General features: G+C 42.5%; 1 long non-coding RNA gene across 1 annotated transcript in view; it reads left to right on the top strand.

Annotated features, from left to right (window-relative positions):
* The window catches only part of LOC308124536, a 51,770-nt gene extending 36,225 nt beyond the window's left edge, over positions 1 to 15,545 (top strand). The window contains exons 3-4 of the long non-coding RNA XR_013936305.1: positions 12,379 to 12,445; positions 14,219 to 15,545. This is a non-coding gene — a long non-coding RNA (uncharacterized lncRNA). The remainder of the gene's footprint in view (positions 1 to 12,378; positions 12,446 to 14,218) is intronic.
* Positions 15,546 to 22,123: the final 6,578 nt, after the last annotated feature.

Raw genomic sequence — 22,123 nt, 5'->3', positions numbered from 1 at the left:
CGTCACCCATTTGAGAGAAATGACACTTCTGCGTTTCATTTGTAACTATATGTTTTGTTTTGGAGTGAGCTGAGATAAGATTATACTTACTTTCTTAAACTTTGTGAGAAGAAGAAAAAAAACTGTGATGAATGGTACGTTGGAGCAGAATCACTTTTGGAAATGGACATCCTGCACATGGAAATAAACACTGATGAGCAAAGCCAGCTCGTGCACTAAGCAAACTACAGTAATGCATCCTACTGCACTTGAGTGCTTATCAAAGCTGTTACATGAGCCAATTTTCATGTTTGTTTATTTTTACATAATTGTACTCTATCGTATTACATTAAGGCATTAGCATTTGCGGGTTTCATTAATTATCAATTGGTGGATTTTTGATTGAATCATTGTTAAAATGTGCATATTAGTGCTATGTATTTGCATTTTTGTGCATTTCTGCCCTGTTTGTGTGTGTGTGTGTTTTTGCGGCTGTCGTCCTGTGCCACCATCTGGGTGGTCCTCATGGCTGGTTTGATGGTAATCCCCCTATCCCATAAATCAGTGTCCGGGCTCTGGCCGGGAGCTGATGCTGTGTGCCTCAGTGGAGCGAGGGGCTTGAGGCACTAAGCCGAGACCCCAGCCGCTGCCCTGCCCTGGCCACACGTCAGCTCTCCACACCACCTTTAAAATAACTCGTCATGCATGGCTGCCCTTGGGAAATGGCCTCAGCTCCAAACACATATGAGCCACTAACGTTACAAAACTGTGTTCTACAGATAGTTAATTCTGAATGTAAGTCCAAACCCTTTTTTTTTTCATTTTGCATTTTGGTTCCTGTGTTTTAAAAAATAAAATAAAAATGTATTCCAAAAAACAATTTGTTTGTTCTGACTAGCTGCGAGCCCAAAGTGACTCTTGTAGCCTTCTCGAGACCTGCTCTCAGTTCAAATGTTTCCATCTGACTCAGAGTGCGAAGATTAAAGTCATATCTTCATCTTTGCCGGGATTGTTCCTCTCTCTGTGAATGAGGATGAAGGCCTGTCCGAGCTGTCTGGCTTACATACAGCTCTCCACTGAGCTTTTATCTAGGGAGATTGGTTGCAGCTATGTCCAGACTCGGCTCCAGGGGAGTGCACAGTCCAAAGACCTGTGGCATTAATAAAGATAATGCTGTTTGGAATAATAACAGTCAATTCTACCCAATAGAGGAGAGAGACAACAGACACAGCGGAATACAAAAGGGACCAAGATGAAAGGCTGAAAGGCAGGTCCGTGCACCTCTCCGGCTCTCTTGTGGGAACTGATGGAACCTATATCAGCATGCTCACATACAAACAGTGTTGAGTGGGACCCTATGCCAATTTTGACCCTCGGTGGCATGACTCAGAAATGCAATTTGTTCTTTTGTCTGCCAGATCACAGAGGGAGCCTAGTGACTTGTTTTCTCCTTTTATTTTATCCCTGTTTTTCACTCACTTCCCTCTTTTTCATTCTCTCCATTTCCCATTGCTTTCAGTAGTTGCAATTTAGTTTGATGAGCAGGTGGTCTTTTTTGAATGTGACAGTGCTTCAGCTCCCACCTCTGGCGTGTGGGGCTTTCAGTCGGAGTCAGTCATGTAGGCCAGGATTAGATGGGTGGAGGAGGAGGAGGTCCAGTCAGACCCTGGGTTTTGGCGACCTCAACGCCCTGCAGTCAGAACCATGCAGAGTGCAGCTTGAAAGAGTTATTTTGTTGCTTAAGCCCTCAACTGCACCCCAGATGGCTTTTGTACTGGCCAGGGACATGCTTTGGGGACAGGGTTAAAGCAACAGAGTCCCTCACGTCTGGTGAGTCTCTGAGCTCAGCAGGTTAAAGCACTGTGGTCGAAACGGGCTGAGAAGACAAATCGTCGCCTTTTCTGCACTTTTCCGCCTCAAATTTGAACAGTGGACCGAAACAAAATAGGTGGATTAGAGTGAAGGAAAAAACGTCTTTGCACAATCGCAAAGATACACACCCTTAGAGGGAGATTAGGGCTTCTGAATGTTCACCCAAGTAAAGAACTGGTAAAACAAGAGATGAGTTTCTTGAGCCACATTTCCAGCAGGTGATTTTTCCCTCTCTTCTCGCTTGTATTGTTTTAAAGTGACCCGACTGTATTACAACCTGCTGTCACTGCTTTACCTTTGATCTCAGTTTCATCACACGGTACTATCAACCAACCCTGTTATTACTTAAAGGAATTTATGGTCCATTACATTATCTGTCAAACATTCCTTTGCACTAACCTCCATGGTGACGCCAAGACAAGAAATCAATATTTTGTCAATAAAGCTCAGCAGGTGTGCTGCTTTGCTGCTTCTCTCCCATTTACTTCGGTCATAAAACTCTACTTGCAGCCACAGCTGCTTTCTTTTTTTAATGAACTCACTGAACAAACTGACCAATACTTTTTTGATGGTTGTTTTAAGCAATATTCACACTGCCATCCGCCCATCTTCTATACCACTTAATCCAGTGCAGGTTCACCGGGTGCCCAAGCTGAACAACCTGGACAGGTCACCAGTCCATCACAGGACAAACACTCACAGACAGGCCACCACACACACTCACATTCACACCTAGAGGCAATTTGGGGTCACCAATTACCCTCATATGCATGTTGTTTTGCGGGGGGGGGGGGGGGACTATGAGAGGAAAACGGCCACACAGAGGAAATAGCCACACGGCCTATATTAGTTCATTTTACTGTTTTCTTGTATTTCCTGTGCCTGTCTCAGTGTCGTCTGGGAAGCTATGATGCATATGTCTTTCAATGGTTCAGATGAACTCAAATTGAGACCACACACATATTGTAGCTGAAATGAAAGTAAAGACGTGGTGGATAATGGAGTGGTAACAACCAGGCCAGATAATCCGACTATGGTCTTTGAGGTCGACGATGCAAGTCACAGTGGGAGGAGTGACTTTGTTGGGCTGCTCTGTTAGCCATTCTCAGTTTGTCCCCCAAGTGTTTACCATGGAGGTTTGACAAGTGGCCACTTTTACTTGCACTGATAAACAGTAGGGATTGGATCCAGACCCTGCTGGGTTCAGGCTGGAACCCTGCAGCTTGTAACCACACAGACCGAGAATGTTAGTCATTTGTTTATTATTGGTGATATTTGCCTGCTCCTAATCCTTGGCCGGATTAGATGGATTACATGTGTTCCTCATCCTACCTTTTTCCATCGTTGAAGTCCCTGACATTTACATGAGGAGTTCAGCATGATTGATTAAGGAGTGCATGGACAATATGGGAACACATGTGTATGCTGGGCAGTATTTTTCAGCCTGCGCACCAGTTCCTGAGTATGTGTTTAAGTGTTTCCCGTGTGTTGCTGAAGGATATTTGTAATCAACGGAGATTTATCCCCTCCAACTCAATCCCATTTAATGCTGTGATCAGGGTCAACAGGAAAACTTTACTGTGGCGGATATTTTATCCCACACCAAGTCATCTTGCTTTGTGGCCATGAGGAATCTGAAGTACGGTTTGGATCCCGTCGTTCAAGGCTCCCGAAACAGGTTGTTTTTTTGTCATTTTGTTTTTTAGGAAATGCTCCAAAAGCCCTGTAGGAACCGATTAATCAAAGTAACTGAATGTCACTATGGCGTCACTGGAATCGGAAATTACTGATGTCATGAAAGAAGGGAAAGTGGTCAGCGGTTAAGTGTCGACTCGGTGTCGTGAAACTATTGGCCCGGAGTCACCTGGACCATGGACGGAGCAAGGTTTTCTGAGTGGAGCTGACTTGTTCGGTGTGACCTTTATAAAGCTGATCCCGAACACTACATAAATCTGTTTCCAGTTTCAAAACACGACCATTCTCATGCTCATTAACATGCCGAACCCTTTCACCCGCACTATGTTTTTGCGGCAGAGAAAGTTCTCCAAATCTGCACAAAGACCCCGCATACGATCCCCCCCCCCCCCCCCCCCCCCCCCCCCACCCCGGCTTCTCCCATAAACATACACAGGAGCAGATACACCAGCACTGAAAGACTGACAGATGTGTAGCATGCAATTATCTATGTTTATGTGTGTGGATTCGGAGGCCAAAAGGTTAAGGATGATGGTTCATAATTTTCTGGAATTCACAACTTGAACTTGTCCCATTTTGCTGGATGGAAAAAGTGAACCAGCATTTTTGTCAAAGCCAGGTCACGTTTCATGGTATTTAAAACACCCGAATCAAGTCGAAACAATACATGCAAGTCTTGATTTAGCATTCAAACATGTAGTTATTCTCGTCCGTTATGAATAAGGAAGGCTTGAAAGATATATTCTATTAAGTCAAAAGTCTCAAGTCTTAAGTTTAATCCTTTCAAAATTGTCTCAATTAAAGTTCAGTAAACCTTCAACATTACTTCCGTCAAACCACTGAGTAAAGAAACGGATGTTTAGTGGGACTGACAAATGAACGTCCAACCCTCCCCTTCCATTCCTTTTCTAACTGAGCACAGAAAGTCGGTTTTGCCTGGTGCACACGTGAGCCCTTCAGCTGAAACAGTCACAGCTGAGCTTCATGGGGCGTTGGTTAATTGGCAGTTTTTGGTAAGTGCAGATATGCTCCACTATGCATATCTTCTTTAATGTCCCTTGCACTGTTGGCCTTTTAAAGTGTCCTTTAATTGGCTGCACAGTCACAGTCTCCTGCTTTAACTCTCCCCTGTGGTACCTGAATGTGGCCTATTTGACCCTGAAGCCCAGGGGTGAAATCCTTGCATATCACAGCTTCCAGCCAAGACCATCTTTTTCTACTTAACCTCCGTCATTTTCTTTTCTGCGCTCCTGTTTCTGTTTTTGTGAGTTTTAAAGGTGATCTCTTTGTCATTGGAACTGGATTGGGCCTCTGAAAGCAAAATCCGCTCCATTTCAACACCTTTGAATAATCTGTACCTAGTGTGTGTTTGTGCGAGCGTCCGGCTGCCTCCTCCAGGCAGGTCTTTCAACATGGTCGCCTCAAATTTGGGCTCTAGAGAACCCTGACCAGTCCAGAGCTTCTCTCCACACACCAGCCGCTTCCAGCCGGGCTGCATCAGCAGTACTCAAAGACCTGAGAGCACTGTGATCCCACCATGGGGTGTATAGCTGTGGCTCCGGCCGCACAACACTTTAATCCCCTTCCCTTTTAACCACAATGGGAAACATGTGCTTACTCTGTGTAAGGCACAGGCCCACCATGGAAGAGGCTGTTTACTTTCACTCTAAAACCAACATTTCACAGCTCCTGTGACCAATCCTGGTCTCTACATCCACAACACAAAAGAGGTGACAGAAGATCATTTGGTGACATTTTAATTTGACTTAAGACAATTCATCACCATTGTTACTTCTGGATAAAATCCTGTCCTCACTTCACACGTTGTAAAAGCTGACACCGAAAGTAGCTTTTTTTTTTTTCTCTCACAGTAGGTCCCCTGGAGGAGGAAGCTGGGTCATCTAATTTTAAAGAGCAATTTGATTGAGCTTAGCATGTTGTTCTAAAATGTGAAAATTGCAAAAGTGGCACAGCATGTGTCACCATCAATTACACATTTAGAGGATTGGTAAGATAAAATGAATGACAAAATCTAACACAAGCTACCATGTGGGACATTTCCAGAGTATATGTAATATATTTCTGCCGATTTGCAACACCTCAAATCAAAGTCTGCCTCTTACCACTAAACTTGTGTCTCTAAAAGAAGAACGAGTAGCCATATGTCAACCTTTAGGGCAGGAAGTGTACTGCAGATGAAGATAGTACATTGTGGTTTAATTTTACTGCTGTGTGCGTGTGCGTGTGCGTGTGCGTGTGCGTGTGCGTGTGCGTGTGTGTGTGTGTGTGTGTGTGTGTGTGTGTGTGTGTGTGTGTGTTCTAGGCCTTTTAAGGTAGTTTGCAGCACTTTGATTTGCCAAATGTTGTTTGGATTTCCATGACTTGACCAAATATTTAGCTCATATACAGTAAATGTCACGAGGCAGATTACTAAGTCACCAGACCCCACATAGCAACACAAAGAAGATACAACAGAGAACTCCCTCTAATGGGGTTTGCCTAAAAAACTAACATGCAAGAATTTTAGACTTCATTGCTTTCTTATATGCTTGCTCTTTTTTCTGCCTGTTGCAAGAGTAGAAAAAGGGCAAATTGAGAGAATTTGCATTGTGCAGTGACAGGAGACTGTCTGGAGTGGATGACCTTCCTGTGTACTGGGTTAGTATTTATTTCACCTCGTCACGTCTAATTAAGGAGACCTGTAATTAAAATTATTCACTAGGAAGAGTCAAAGTATGTCAGATTCGAGAGTGATCTGATGACAGCGAGGACTCATAAAATCAAATGTTGAACTAGAATTACAACTAGGCATGATGACATTGCAAATATATGCAATTTGCAGTCTTAATCATGTGGATGACAAATGTGTGTATTGCCAGTTAAGATAACCAGACACCAGCAGTACATATCCAGCTCTGCTATTAAAAGTTCAAAGAAAAATAAAACTGAATAATAAATTCTTGAGTTGTCTGGTGATTCTCTGCAAGACCAAGTGATAAAATCCCTCTACTTTGCATTACTTTAAAAATATTTTATGTCCATTAGATTCTTTTAATTTACTGACTCTAATAAATGTTTGTGGGCTGACAAACATTTACATTGTTTTCCTCAAACATCACCACATGCTCCACTAATTTCTACCCTGTCAAACTGTTATTGTGCCTTTTGCTTTGGGTCTATTCCCACCACATATGATGTGATGTTTAATGAACAAAGTGACGTATGATCTGTCCACATGACAATTAAAATTTTAAAAAGTGCTATTCTTTTTCTGTGGGAACTTGATAGTTTGATATCTGCACCGAGCTGCTTCTTGTGGAAATATGAGTATCGTGTAGAATCGCATCGAGTGCAGCAGTGCAGCTGTTCCTGGTGTGACTTAAGGATCAGCTGCACATTTGGTACAACTTTTGCCTTGGCATATATATATATATATATATACCACTTCGCTTGAACTTAGTGTCCAATCAGCACCAGCACAATCCTTATGTACAATTCCACCCTCCACTTTCCTTGTGTCACTGCCGTTTATCTTACAAACTGTCCACATTAGCGAGAACCGCCAGGAGCTTGGCTGATTAGCTGCTCTGCGGAGAGCTCGATGTTGGTCGATGTCGAGCTTTGGGTCGTGACTGTGATAAATCGAATACTTTTACAAGTTCCTGCAAGCAGCATCGGACCCAGTACCCTGGTATTGGCATCAGCACAAACTCATTAAAAGCAATATGTCACATGCTCAGCATCAACACTCGTGCATGTTTGGTCTGGTAATGGCAATTCCAATTGTAATCCTTGAAACTACCGGTTTGCCAACTGGGCACACATCTGTTTTGAATTCAGTACATGGACGGTTAGAGATCTACGTCTTGTCAACACCATTCATTCTGCTTTTTATATGAGCCAACATTTTAATGAAGAACTCTGCCCTTCAACGTGGGTAAATGTGTTCTCTGGGACAAGTAAAGCAGATATATTGTTTTCAAAAGTTGCCATTTGATTCGCCGTCCCTTATTGACATCGATTGGCAGCAACATCTTACTACACAACTTTATGTTGAGTAAAAAGTAAAAGTAGTGGCCATTTCCCAGCCCGGCTGGTGACACTGTGAATGAATCAGATGTTGGCCTCTCTGCAGGTGTGGCAGGTGATCTCGGGGATGAGTGAGGTCTTCCTGGAGTAACAGTAGCCCCAGCCAGCTTCCCAAGTTCCCCCTGCCCCAATCTGCCCTTTCCTGTCGTCTTATCTGAGCACGCGGTGCAATCTAACCCAGGGCGCGGTACCTCTGCTCCTCCATTCTCTATGCTGCCTGCTTCCATTGCCGCTCTTCTCAGATGTCACTGTGAAGAGAGAATGACCCGTTTGAGCTGAACTTGAGTTGGACAGACTGACAGAGTCCTGACACCCCATTGTAGGCACAACCGTCTCAGCTTCCTGCCACCCACAACTTCCCACCCTCTGACCTCTATGGCTGCAAGGGCAGAGCGACCACTAACAATGAGTCTCAGAGCCCATCTATTAAGGATTCTTGTTATTGCAATGAACACATTGATTGTTTTTCCAGACTCGATAGTGAAGTAATTCCTGTAGCTCGTTAAATTTTGTAACGACAATGAGATTTGGTTGTCGAGTTAGGCCAGTGAGACCTGCTGATGTAGTTTGAGGGGGTTTTGATTAGCAGAGTGGCGACTTAACATAGATCCTTTCGGGGCAGATTGTACTTCCTCCAGCTGTCTGGGTTTCATTAGGCCAAACAGTCCTGCAGCAGCCAGCCAGCTAACTTCTTTCACACTGTGACTTGAAAGAGCTGGAGCAAAAAGCTTTGTGGCAAACAGTTCTCTGCAAGTCTGCTCATTGAAGTTAAAAATGTGTGCATGAATCCAAAGTGCTTCACACTGCAGTAGTCCGCAAGTATTTTTATTCCTCAATGTGTTTAATTGCTGTGCTACTTACTCTCGCATTCACATTTAACTCAATCACTCAATTGAATAATTAGGGTTGTTTTTAATAAAATCATTGACCCTTGGATATTTGACTGTAATTTAAACAGATGTAACTACTGTGACTTTCCTGTTTTTAATACACTGGCGCTTGGTAACCTGAATAGGATTTGAATCATTTGTGAATCATCTATCATTTGCATTCCTGCCAAACTCACTATAAACATGTTTCCACATGCGCTCATTCCAAGGCTGAGCTGCCAAACAGCAGTTGAGCACTGCTGAAAGGAGGCTTATCATGAAAGTCTATGATTTGACTTGACAGATAAATTGTTTAGTTTTTTTTGTATTTTAAGAAATCCATGGCCTTATAGAAATACTCGATGCATAAGATATTGTCAATATATGCATTATACTTCCGGAAGTAAAGTTAATATGTAGCAGTTAGCACACGCTCACAAAGACGTGTGTGTGTGTGTGTGTGTGTGTGTGTGTGTGTGTGTGTGTGTGTGTGTGTGTGTGTGTGTGTGTGTGTGTGTGTGTGTGTGTGTGTGTGTGTGTGTGTGTGTGTGTGTGTGTGTGTGTGTGTGTGTGTGTGTGTGTGTGTGTGTGTGTGTGTGTGTGTGTGTGTGTGTGTGTGTGTGTGTGTGTGTGTGTGTGTGTGTGTGTGTGTGTGTGTACTTGCAGACCTCAGCTCAGCTCGGAGAAGTAATCTGATTTGCAGAAAGAAGCGGGTCGTTTCACATGACTGGTTTAAAGGACTGCTGGCGCAAGGTTGTGCCAGTGTCCCTGACTGGTCTGGGCATGTGTGTGGATATATGCATGTGTGCTTGAACGGCTGCATATACTGTATACACCTACAAGTTTCTGTTTTCACACTGCAGAAATATGAGTGTTTGTTTGCGCAGACTCTTATACAGTAGAAAGAGAGAGGTGTTGAAGAGCAAACCAGCCGTCTGTTCTTACTTAGCTGTCCTTGCTTTTCAATGCCATTTATTTGGGAAAGGTTACATGAAGTAAGGCCCCTGCTAATTAACAGTCTATTACACATCTGGAAAAGGTCAAGCTTTGCTACACACTCTGATGCAGGTTTTTGTTTGCAACTTTGTGTTTACACATTACCTATAATCAGAGCTTTATTTTGAACTAATGGACCATCAGAAATTATGTCAAATAATTGAAATCATCCTATAGCCTTGCTCTCTTTACGGGACTGCTGGATTCAAATCCCCTTAAAGCCATGCCGCTGAAGCCCCTCTTCTTTTTCCTTTTTTTTTTGTCCTTTTAAACATTGTTTGTTGATGTTTTTTGTGGTTGAGATGCTCGGTTGTTTTTTTCCCCATTTAGAGCTGGATCTGATCCATCATGTGATTTTTATTGGAGACTGGCTGGAGGAGACGACCTCAGTTAAAGCAACTGAGCATCCACAAGTGTGTGTGTGTGTGTCATCTGGTATTGGTAAAAAAAAAAAAAAAAAAAAAGCAGGTTTCTTTCTTCCATTTTGGGGTCATCAGTTGTGGTCATGGCAAGCACAAGCGGATGATGGTACGTTTCATGAGGTGATGTTTGTAGCCACGGTGTGTGCTATTGGGTGTCAGCGTACAAGCTTGTTTATGTAGGCACGAAGAAACCTTGTGAGTGACCCATGATGGCTTATCTCAGTTCATGCTTGTCGTCTCTGAGAAGTTGAAGAGTGTGTGTTTGGTGTTTGCATGTTTTCTCTCCTCTGTGTGGAGAGCTCAAAAGCAGTTGATGCGGTGAGCAGGAAGCTCTGATCCCAACAGGCATGTCAGCGGGGGCAGTTTTTCATAAGGTAGTAATCTCACCACACAAAGGGGTGTCCAATATTAGAGAGAGCCCCTACCCCTGAGCTAATCAAGACCTGACCAACCCTTCTCCTGGCTCGCCAACTTTCTAAACATTACCTCATCTGGAGGCTTAGCCTAGCCACATGCAACTCCAGCCTGCTGGTGTACATGATAACTCACTTAGCACAGTATGATAGCTAGAAAAAACAGTAATATAAGAAAGGACATAAAAGAAATGAGACCAGCACAAAACTACCTATGGTGCCTGGTGCCAGGGAAAGGTATTTTAAAAGGGAGAGGAAAGAAAGAATCATTTTACCATGTCCTCCAGGAACTCTGGGAAGCAATTTGCCAGTATTCAGTTTCTCTCCCCACCGTCCTGTTATTGCTGTTTTCCCCTCAACTCTTGGAGCCTTCAACCTGAAAGGAGGTTTTTAGTTTGGGCTTTGTGTCACTCGGAAACAGTGCATTTGTTGTCAAGGTAACAGGTCCGGAACAGTGAAACTCAGCAGTGGAGAGCACCTCTGAAGAGATATCTGACCTGCTGCTGCTCTGGACAGTGTTGCTCTAGTCCGCAACGTGTTTGCATTTCAAAAGACTTGCAAGTTTTTCATCCAAAACCTCGTGAACCTATTAACCTTAACAAGTAAAACGAGCACACCAAATAAATTTTAAGCGGTACAACGAAAAGGCCATTTTAACTACCCCCATTCTCCTGAACTGCCAGATTTTACAGAGCTCCCCTGAAACCTTAGATTTATGTAAAATAAAAAAAATTAAAAATGGAGTTGGTTGAGGTGAGTTCCCAATCCAGGTTTGACTTTTTTGAAGTTCTAGGAAAACAGTCAAAAAAGTCTGAAACTACATTTCAACCTTGAAGATACTATGATCTGCATACAGTGCACACCATTGTTTATTTTAACTATACATTCTTGTGTCCTTATTTAAGATAATTACTACTGATTAATCTTGACCCTCAAAGTTGGGGACCCACAGTATGTTCCCATCAGGGTTGTGGTAAAGGCATCTCGTGTCAAATCTAGCCAACACAGGTTGTAATAACTCGCTATTGCGACCACTGTAAAAATAAGGAATCAGATGAAAAGACACCCACTGTTGGTTATTTCGCTATAAAAGTATTAGCATAAGACTGAGGAAAAGGTCCTTTAATTACAGCTCTTTGAGGCATGTGCACCTGTAAACTAATGGTTTACTGCGTTGTGTTTGGATACGCTCTGATCAGTCACATCGTCCACATGACTCTACTCTGATCCACTGTAACAACAGAATAAAAAAGAAATGTGTGCCCATTGTGTTTTTAATCATAATATTTTTAGTATTTATTAACATTTGTGCAAAAAAGGGTGGAAGTCTCTCGTATGTATGTTTGAGCCCATTTCTTAGCTGAGAAGGCCTTTGAGATTTGAGCAATACAGCTTTCCACTTCAGTGCAACGAGACTAGGCTAAATGAAATCTGAGCAAAGTGTGTGAAAGGCAGAATGAGAGCCAACAAGTGTCTAAGTTTAATGTCTTTAACATGCAGTATAATGAATGAAGCAGGGCCAAACAGAGGTTGGCTGGTTAGCATTGACGCATCACAGTCAGACGGTCCCATGAGTCCAGGCCTACAAACATTGCTGTGTATATTTTGCATGTTCTCCTTGTGCATGAGTTTACTGCTGGTTTTCTCCTACATTCCAAAATCATGCTTTGGACATAAACGTTTACCGGCCCAGAGTGTATACAGCCTTCACCCATAGTCAGCTCCAGCTTTACCCCCATGTGACCCGAAGCAGAATAAAGCAGAAAAAGGTGATGGGTTGATTAAGAATGAATGATTCTCTTTTAATACTTGAAGATCCACCCAAACTCAGAAACTCAAAACCACAACCTGTTAACCTTATCATACCCCTGCAAGCAAGAAAGTATGTGCTCCTTCATTTGAAAGAAAGTGTGTGTTTTAGCAAGTTTGGGCAGCGCTGGACTGGATTAAATTTGATTCCCGGGTTTTGGTTGTCTTTAATGTTCATCCTTAAATGAACCTCTCTCTGAATCATTTTATTTCCCCGTCCTTTATCTTTTTCAGATGATCTTTGGTGAACACCGAGAAGCGGCTGAGTAATGGAAACCCGATCTCAAGAGATTTTTAACAGGTAGGGATGGCTCTGGTTTTCGTTTGATCTCCATTCAGTGGAATACGTGATCACACACGGTGCAGTCGCATTACGAATGCTGACAGTCGCTATAAACAACTGAGCACAATCACAGATCTAACAGGTAGTGCAGGTAGATCACTAGTTCACATATAGACAATATGATCAGGGTGGTGGCACTGGATTTATGCCCATACCTTTTTTTCGTGTAACCTAAGTCATGACAGCACAGTAAAGAATGCAGTGGCACAGAGATATCACTTCAAACAACTTCTCTCAGATCCTTTCAGTAGGGCTGAATGAAGATATGCTTTGATGGCCCACCACAGAGTCAGAGGCCTTCAAAGAAACCCGTTGATGGGATCGTGCGGGGCGGCCAGCGGGCTGAATGAGTGGTACTGTATCAGCGCACCTCTCATAGCAGTCGTGGGTGTTCTCAGAGGAGGTCAAACATGCTTGACCCCGACATGAGTAGTCATTTTCTATAAATTCTAGGCTAGCGTTATCTTCTTTCTTTCTTTTTTCCTCCTCCCTTTTACTCGGTTCTCTCTCTAAATGAAGGGGAACTTGTGTATGAATGGCAGGGTGCCAGCAGACAGGTACAGTAGATGTGCTGATGAAGGAGGACGATGGGGGCTGGCCTCGGTTGCAGCCCCAGGCACAGAAAGACATACACAGGCAGGCTGAGACTCAGAGGCAGGTTGGAACCTGGTTCTCTATGCTGATGCTGCCCCACTGGCTCCGCTCCAAGGTGAGGCATAGGAGAGAAACGTGGGAAGGGAAAAACCAGAATGGAGGCCACAAAGAGAGGTAAAGAAAATTTTGGCAAATGAAGATTGTTCAGAGGTAACGCCATGAAGGGGCCAGAAAATATGTCTGATGGCATGTGCTAACGAAAAGCAAATGAGTGATGGTAAATTATGTTGGAGTTCGCAAAGCTGGAAGGACATGTCTGAAGCCTCGAGGAGAGACAGAGGAGGAGATATGAAGAAGGAGTGTAAGAGTGAGGCCACATCCTTTAAGCCGGTGGAACGTGACTTCTCACAGGTAAACCAGCTCATAGGTGCAGACAGGCAGAAAGTAGATGTGAAACACTGATGGATGACTACTTATCCTCTGACATGTTGCTCCGTCCCCGGGCCAAGAACAAGAACAACAACTTTTGCTGCCATCCCGACTGCAGGGTTAAGTGGATGTTTTTTTGTGGGGGTGGACCAACTATTGTCATTTGGCTGTGTGAGTAAGCGCAGGTAACGCGACAACACGGTTGTCAAGAAGCCACCCACTTGCATTACCTCATCTGGGGATGTTTGAACCTTTACAAGCAGATGTAAACTTATTAGACTTGCAAGACACCAAGCAGTTCATGTGGATATAACACAATTTAATCAAATGTAGTTACAGTATATTTATGATAAATGGGATACTTTCAAATCTGGAGTTTTCCATCAATTAAATGTGATCCAGTCTTAGTGTTTTTTGGTTGTTTCTTAGCTTCTTTATGCCTCTGGAAATCGGTGAAAGAAATTAAAAATCCTGCCAAAAATATTCGAAATTTCTGTCATTTAATGTAGTATTATTACTTTTCATCTATGTCCAGTTATGTAGAATCATATACACCTGTTTATTTTTGTTTTTTTAAAGAACAATAGTGTCATAAAAGCTGCATTTGTCTTTGGTATGTGTATCAGAAATGTATTTCCACTCAACCGAGAGGGTTTTTTTTTTTTTTTTGGCTCCAGTCAGTCATTACTTTCTGTATTATGTTTCTAGGATCATATGAAATCCCAGTTTGGCCTGTGAACCAGCGTCCGCCTGCAGCAGATGTTTGCTCCTGGCACGGCTACTGACAGCGCGAGCTCCGTCTGTGACAATCAAAGGCCTCGGGATCCACTCAGCAGCCTGAACTCGGAGAGACTGCGACACAAGCTCAGCAGGACAGTGGAGTAAAATAATCTCTCAGATATTATGGACCAGCCCAGTCGACCCAGTCTGGACAGTCAGTAGAAATGCTAACGTGTACGTTTACTGCAGTTACCTCAGCTGACCTGCAAATTGTTTTAAATTGTTCTTATTATGTAAGTATTTGTCTTTGTGAATATGTATTTTTAGCTTCTTTAACTAGAAAATCAACTTTTATTCATTCAGAAAACCTTTAAAAAGAAAGTGCTTTAACAGAAAGGCAATTACATTTATCTTGGTATTATCAGAATGGTCTGGACGGAATTTTAAAGTATGTACTTAAGAGATGCCATCATGTAAAAACAAGTCCATCTGGGATTTCAGTAGCCTAAGATTCAGGTTCTGCCAGTCTTAAGTCAGAGGACTGTGATGGAAAAAGCATGTTACTGTTGTTTTATCAAGCTCGACTTTTGGACAGCCAGAAAGACTCATGTCTGAGGATCTAAGTTTATGGGGCCACTTATCAGTGGGAGCTCGGCCCCGGCAAGCTTTAAACATTATTGATATTATTAGAAATAGCAGAGAAGCTCAGATTGGGGTGTTGTTGATCACATTTTATTCTGGTTTTTATGTCAGTTTAACAGAGCTATTGCTTCCACATCTCCACTAACATATTAAGCTGTCATGGAGTAAACAGAATAAAAATATGCCCGCTGTTTGTCTGTCATCACGGTGCAGATGAAGATACGCTCAAGATCCTCCCACAAAGAAATGCACCTCATTGTAACGCATCGGCAGCCTTGTACCGGTTATTAGTCAGGTCAGCCTATTTATTGTCGGTACTATGATTTTGGTTGTATCTGCATAACTGTGTTGGCAGGAATAAAAACTGTGTCTCCAAAGCCGCTACATGTTTGTCTATTTATTGCAGCAGCGGAACTTGTCAGATCAATAATGATAAGAGGCTTTCATGCTCATGTTTTACTTCTGTTTATATGTGTGTGTTTTGTTTTTCTTGTTGGTTATGTTCCTGGTTTGGATCGACTACATGCTGGAATGCTACTGCTCTTGTCTTTCTACTTGTTGATGAGCATGAGTAAAAGTAAAGAATGAGTTAATTCTTACCTGTTTTATCACTGTAAATAAATGACAGGTCAGTTTTTAGTTGAAATAATAATAAATTGCTCAAACATTTCTCAAATAAATTGTATGCCTTTCCTAACTAAAAGGAAGAATGGTGGAAAAAGTGATGGAAATTGGATTTACTTGAGTTTAGTTTCTGTAAACTTTCTATGGAAAAGGGAAGTGCCTAATGTCACAGTCTAGGTCAACATATGACAAACTGCAGGAAGTTTTCAACAATTTTGAGCATGACAAAACTCCCTTCGCGCTCCCGCCTCTTCTAGAGAAAGACATTCCAGCGTACACTGCGACCGTGCATATTGCTTTCAATTAGTCGGAGTGATTTTAGCATTTCAGCAGTGACTTCCCATTCAACTGTCTTTCATTGTCAATTTCAGCTGTGTTTCAATAAGGTTTGGCGAGGGGTGGGTGGGCGCTATTGGCCTTGTGTGGGGGGTGTAAGAGTGCGGAGCAGTGAAGTTGCTAAGGGTGTAATTATTCCTCAAGGGGTTGCTTATTGTTGTCTTTCTCCGGGTGATAAAACAAAGCCGACCGGGCTCAGTTCCATTGCAGTTTGTTCAGGCTTTTATTCTGGTGCTTGACAATGTTCTGACAAGTTGTTTAAAGCATCATGGGGATTATATTAAGAATCAGATTTGAGGAGGACGAGGTCAATGCCATCTGGAAAAAAAAAAAAGAAGAAAAAAAAAAGGGGGTGTGTGAAGGCCGCTGCGCTGATGTTTTGGAAGTTGAGTTTCATGACATCTTTATGGCTCTGCTTATGGTCAACAACATTAGCATGTCCACAATACACTTCTCTGCTTGTGTGCCCCCCTTTTTCTCCTCCTCCCCACCTTTTTCTCACACGCATACACATATACACGACTCCGGGGGGAAAAATGACCTCTCCGCGGCTCTCAATTCACTGCACTTCTATAGCACTGAATGGACCGGCTCAACAAAGGGTGACATAATTTTCTCAGGGTTTGATTGGCCCCCTCCATGCCACAAGATGACATCATGCATCCACCCCCACCACCTCCACCACGACACATTACCACTACCAGCACCGTCACAACCCCCCCCTCTCCTCCTACTTCTTGGATGCTGGGTTGCCAAGACAACGGGACGAGTCCCAGGCAGTGGGGCAGGACTTGGCAGGATTCTGTAGCTTGGCGGTCCATAATGAGCTCGGGCAACGTTGCTCTTGTGTTTGTGGTAAACAGTCTTGGGAAATGATACGGGCAGATGCTGAGAAGAGGGGATATTACACGCAGTCTTGGATATAATGATGGGTTCCCTTTTCATTCCACATCTACTTCACATGGACTGGTTTTATTCAGAAGAAAAGTTATTCCAGCTCGAGGTGTCGAGTCTAAAATCTTTAATGTTTAGTGCAAACTCGTGCAAGAGGCTCTCAGTTATATACATACAAACATTACTGTGACGAGAATCATCTATCATCCGATTGAAATTTGGATGACAGATGAGCCATTTTAACAAAGTTAAAATATTTTAAAATGCTCCAATATATTAAATAAAGACATTGTCGCAGTTGAGAAAAGCTGATTTAGAGCTTATGCTTCAAACCAGGAGGCTGTTTCGATTTCAAAGTTGAACGTACAATTTTAAAGAGGTTTTTAAATGAAACGTTTCATGTTAGAGTATGACAAAAAAAAGACTATGCGTGCAGAAAAAAAACCCTTTTCTGTGCATTACAATTTGAATAAAAGAGCAGAAGGGTAATTTTAATTGCATTGGTCTATGACATCAAGCAGCACATCCTCCTGCAGCATCAGAGCCAGAAGAGCTGCGCAATACAACCTGTGGCCCTGGCTACGAAATGTCACTTTTCATGCTGATGTGTGTCCAGGATGATTACAGACCAAGTATCGCACGGTTACAAATGGCCATTTCCCTCTTGAATTGTCATTAATGAGGATAATTTGAAGTGGGGTTGACATGTAGCTCAGAGCCAAACCTTGTTGGTTCCAAACACTCGTTGCATAGATGCCTTTGAGCAGACTCCAAACCATTTCCTCAAATTGGAGCTGTATCCTAAGGAAAAATGACACAATTACCACTTGGTCTTGGAGAAAGCCCATGATTCATGTTGAACGTTGCATACTGCATTAAAGAGTCATGTGTGGTGTGTGGCAGCAGTTGTGCTGTAACTCACTATCTTGAACTTCTTTCTGTCTTTATCTCATTTCTCATGCCAAGTCTGTTACCCACTTTTAGAGTGCCCCCTTTCCTCCGTTTTCATGCTTTCCCTTTCTTTGCCTGTGGTGTGATGTGATTAACTGTGGTGTATTTGGTAGGCCCCTCCTTGGACTTACTTGGAAGAAAGCATGGCTATAGTGGGTTTCTGAGTTTGGATGAGCGCTGACTGGGTATTGGTTACCTCTGGCATGCTTAGGTTGCGTGGGCTCCCAATGACCATGACGTCGATCCACTCCGCTTGCACAGTAGAAATGGTGGGAATCCACTGCTTTGCCTGCGCTCCGTATTTTCCACCATTGTTCAACCTTTTTCCAACAGGTTTTTTTTTTTTTTTCTTTTCATAAACCTACTAATGTGTCATGGAATCTACCTTGTGTCAGTGTATTTTGCCTTTATTTTCCTACAGGGGAACACAATCAATGCCTCAGCTTCATATTGATAGTGACATTAGGATTATGTGTTTCCAGAAACATAAAGCACACATCAGTATTTTCGGTTTATTCATGGTCATAGCCCTAGGTGACATTGAGGGGGCAATTGCATGGCAAACCATCTCCTAGTCTGGGCAAGCACCCTCTCTCACCCTCTCCATCCCTCGCCTCTCTTCTAATCCTCATTGAGAGGGAGACGGGGAGACTCGGGAAGCAGGAGAGGGTGAGGGAGGGGGGGAGCAACAAAACAGGCCAAAGGCTTCACTGACATCCATGGGAATCTGCAGATCCATTCAGTGGTAATTATCAGCATCAATGCAGAGAGGCAGTGGCAAGGCGAGGGGTGGGGGCAAGGGGGTGTGGGAGCGTTTTGGGGGTGCGGTTGGGTAGAATGAATGGGGAGGGTGTGTGTGTGGTGGAGTGGGGGGTGGAGTGGGGGGGGGGGGGGGGGGGGTCCAAGATGGAAATAATGGCATCCCAGAACAACCAAAAGGGGTTGTAGTGAGAGGGAGAGGGAGCGAGCCGCTGATGCGGAGAGAAACACGGGTTCACTTTCAATTATTATGTGAGCTTGACCTTATGAACAAGCACATTTTGATTCAGAGCATCACTTCCCTTTTACTTCATGTCTGGTCTCGGGAGAAGTGGTTCCAAGAAAATAATTATTTATAGATTGACAAATAATAAGATGCATGATTAATTGTGGAAACAGTGATGATGAACATTTATGATTTAATGATTTTGTCATTAAATCATAAATCATTGTTATTCTTATAATCTCACCAATTAAAGTAAATTTTTCATTGCTTTTTTGTCAATTCGTGTTGATTTTTTTCTTTTTTTATGTACTTGAGAATTAAAAAAAGAATTGACAGCTTCAATGTTTAACTTCTTAGCCCTGCGTTAAACAGACAGGCAGTGTGTTTCATAACTCATATTTCTGGTTCTAATAAGCCGCAATATTTTGGATCAATACCACTCAGTAAATTACATATAAACCATTTTCAGGTTATGAACATATAAGATTTTTCTCAGTTTTGCACTTTCCAACAAATGTGTATAGATTGAACATGTAGCATATGATAATGCTTGATTCTTAAAAGTTTTTATTAATATCTGTCAGTAACACTCCAAGTGTCCAAGTATTTGTAAGAGTCCTTGAGACAGGTTATATACACATGAAAGGATACAGTTGTTTCATCATTAATATTATTATTCTTTTTAGAAATATGAGAAAGTAAGTGCTTGTGTGAAATGAAAGGAGCTTGTAAACGCTTGAGTCCAGGATGTCAACCCTCTGTCCCCCGACATCATACATCACTCTGACAGTCCGGTTCACTCCTGGATACAGAGTTCAGCCTGAGTGACCACCTCAAACGCTCCGGGTTGCCCTCGCTTGGTGAGAACGTCATTCCCGGGCCCACTAAATGCTGCGTTTGAACCTTTGCCAACCGACTGAGTCAAATCTGTCCAAAAGGGGAAATTATGACAAAATATTTTTTTTTTCTCTCTCTCTCTTTCAGTTAAAACTTAAAAAAAAAAAAAATCAAAAATCCCAGCAGTAGATTCACTGCTGCAACTTTAACAGTCTGACCTTTTACTGTTTAGTTGAGAGGAAGAGTCGAACTCAAATGGGACACTCTGAAATGTGTAGAGGTGCATTTTCCCTGAAAGTGTGTCTCATTTCAGTTCTCTGTGAAGGAAAGGTCAAGTCAAAGGTCGTGTCAACACTTGTCCTCTTCGCTAAAAAAGTCTGAGGACATTGTGGAGTTTACCTAGGGAAACACTGAGATAGAGATGTCTCATTACGCCTCGGCTGGATTGAGGCAGAAAGTGTCAAACCGTCACCCGCAAAGATAAATGATGTCTTAATGTGAAGCACTCTGAAAGATATGTCTTCATTCTCACTTAGCCAAATTATATATTTGACAATAGTTCAGTTTTTAAACCCTGACACAGCAAATAAATTAGCTGGCAAAACCTATGATTAAGTTGCTGTATTGAGTTGATCAGTGAATATTGTCAGTTTAACATGTGATAAATAGATCTTATTTACGATTACATAGAGCCTTACCAAGGTGAATGAATTAGGGTGAGAATCTTTATTGCATTTGCATTTCTAGATATAAGGTCAAATCTAAAAACTTAACTAGTTATTTTTAAGACATTTAGAAAAACACTGAAGTACTGTCTTGAGGGAAAAACCAAAAGTGTCTAAATTTCACGTCTGTGTCTAAGCCTTGTTTATGCGTCACAAAGCTCACTCTCTTACTCATGTTAGTTACCACATCATGAAGAAAAACCCAGCCTGAATTTTAAATCTCACTCTACCAGGTGATGCACATTGCCTAACATTAAAACTGTAGTTCAAACTCATTGTGCGTATTCCAAGAAATCTCACCTGCGGCGCCGTACAATAGCTGGAAGGACAGTTTGCTGCCTCCCATGCTGCGGGAACCCTTTGCTCAGGGAAAAGAGTGACCCCTTGACACACACAAACACCAAAGTTCCTTTTTACATGCAGCGCTTGAATTTCGTTTGCTGATGTGTAAAGCTGGCAGCTCGGTGACGAACAACAAGAACTCGCACGGCCATCTATCACAACGATGGCACGGCAAAATGGTGGCGGGGTGTCACTCATGTAGTAGCAGCAGTGATTCTCATGTGCTTCTCTGTGTTGGGCATGAATCTGTTTCTCTGAACTAAGCGTTGCCAGGACACACTGGAGGTAAAGACGTGTATCTCAAACTGCCAATCGCTGTGCCAGATAAGACCTGTCACTCCGGTGTCTGGCCCGGTCGATAGCCATCAGCTCAGAGGGCAGTGAGCTTCTGTTTACACAGCCAGAGAGGCCCTCGGTACCAACACACGCTTCTGATTCAGGAGCTTCACCCCACCAGCACATGCATCTTCACCAGATCTACTATTTGTGTGAGGCACCATAATGTAATCCCCGGTCCTATAGCATGATGAAAAGCGAGAAACAATCCAAACAAATATTCTGCCAGTAGTATTTTGTGATTGATGATACTAATACAAGATTAAATTCCAAGGAATTTCATAAAGTATGGCCCAAATTTAGGTTTGCTTTTATCTATCAACAAAGACAGATGAAAATGTTTGTATTTCAAAGGCAACTTTGTCTTCCTTTTCATTCTGATTGAAACGTGGCCCAGGAAGTTAATGTTGTGTGATCCTATCAGAGACACCAGAACATTACTATTTTTTTTTTTTTTTTCATTTAGAGCACTTCCTAGTCCTTCAAAACCTCTGGGATCCAAACTTTTCAAGTGTATCATATGTATGTCATTTTCAGTGCAGTTGAGTCTTGGGCAAGATTAGCAGAACATTTTGAAATTATTTATATCATCAATAAATAGGCTGTTTCTGAGGGGATCAGCTAAAGAGGCCATCACACATGGAAACACCTTTCATTTGTACATAACTGGACAGAAAAAGACAATTGTTATTGTTAAAAAAAAAAAAAATTGTGAAAGATCCCCACTGGTATCTCTGGCTCACCAAAAGAGGGTCTGGGACCCCATGTTGGAATCACTTCAATAAGTCATATTGAGAAATTCAGGGGAATGGACTGTAGTATGGAAGTGACTGAGACATCTGCTACTAGATACAACTCAGTAAGTCCCATTTCCCAAGGCATCGCAGTAAAGAAGCTGAAGTACTTCCCAAAGTTTGTTTTCACTGTGCTGAGGAACAAACCTGAAGTTGTTTATTGAAATTTTATTTGTATGGGAAAATGCTTTGCACTGCCAATTTCTTTCCCCAGCGAAGGTCATCAGATGCAACAGTAGCATCTGTCATGACATAAAGTACAACTTGATGAGGCAAAGTTCAGAGCTTTTTTTCTTCTTCTGAAAGTCATACCTCACTGAATATGCTCATAATGAGGAGCTTGATGTTTTTTGGGGGCCGACAGGAACAAACAGTTGAGGTGTGCACATTTTTCCGCCGGTTGGTTCCAGGCGTCCGCTCTGGGGAT

Source organism: Lipophrys pholis (assembly GCF_963383615.2).
Source record: "Lipophrys pholis genome assembly, chromosome: 19".
NCBI lineage: Eukaryota > Metazoa > Chordata > Actinopteri > Blenniiformes > Blenniidae > Lipophrys > Lipophrys pholis.
The sequence above is the reverse complement of the archived record's forward strand: the minus strand, read 5'-3'. Positions and strand labels throughout refer to the sequence as shown.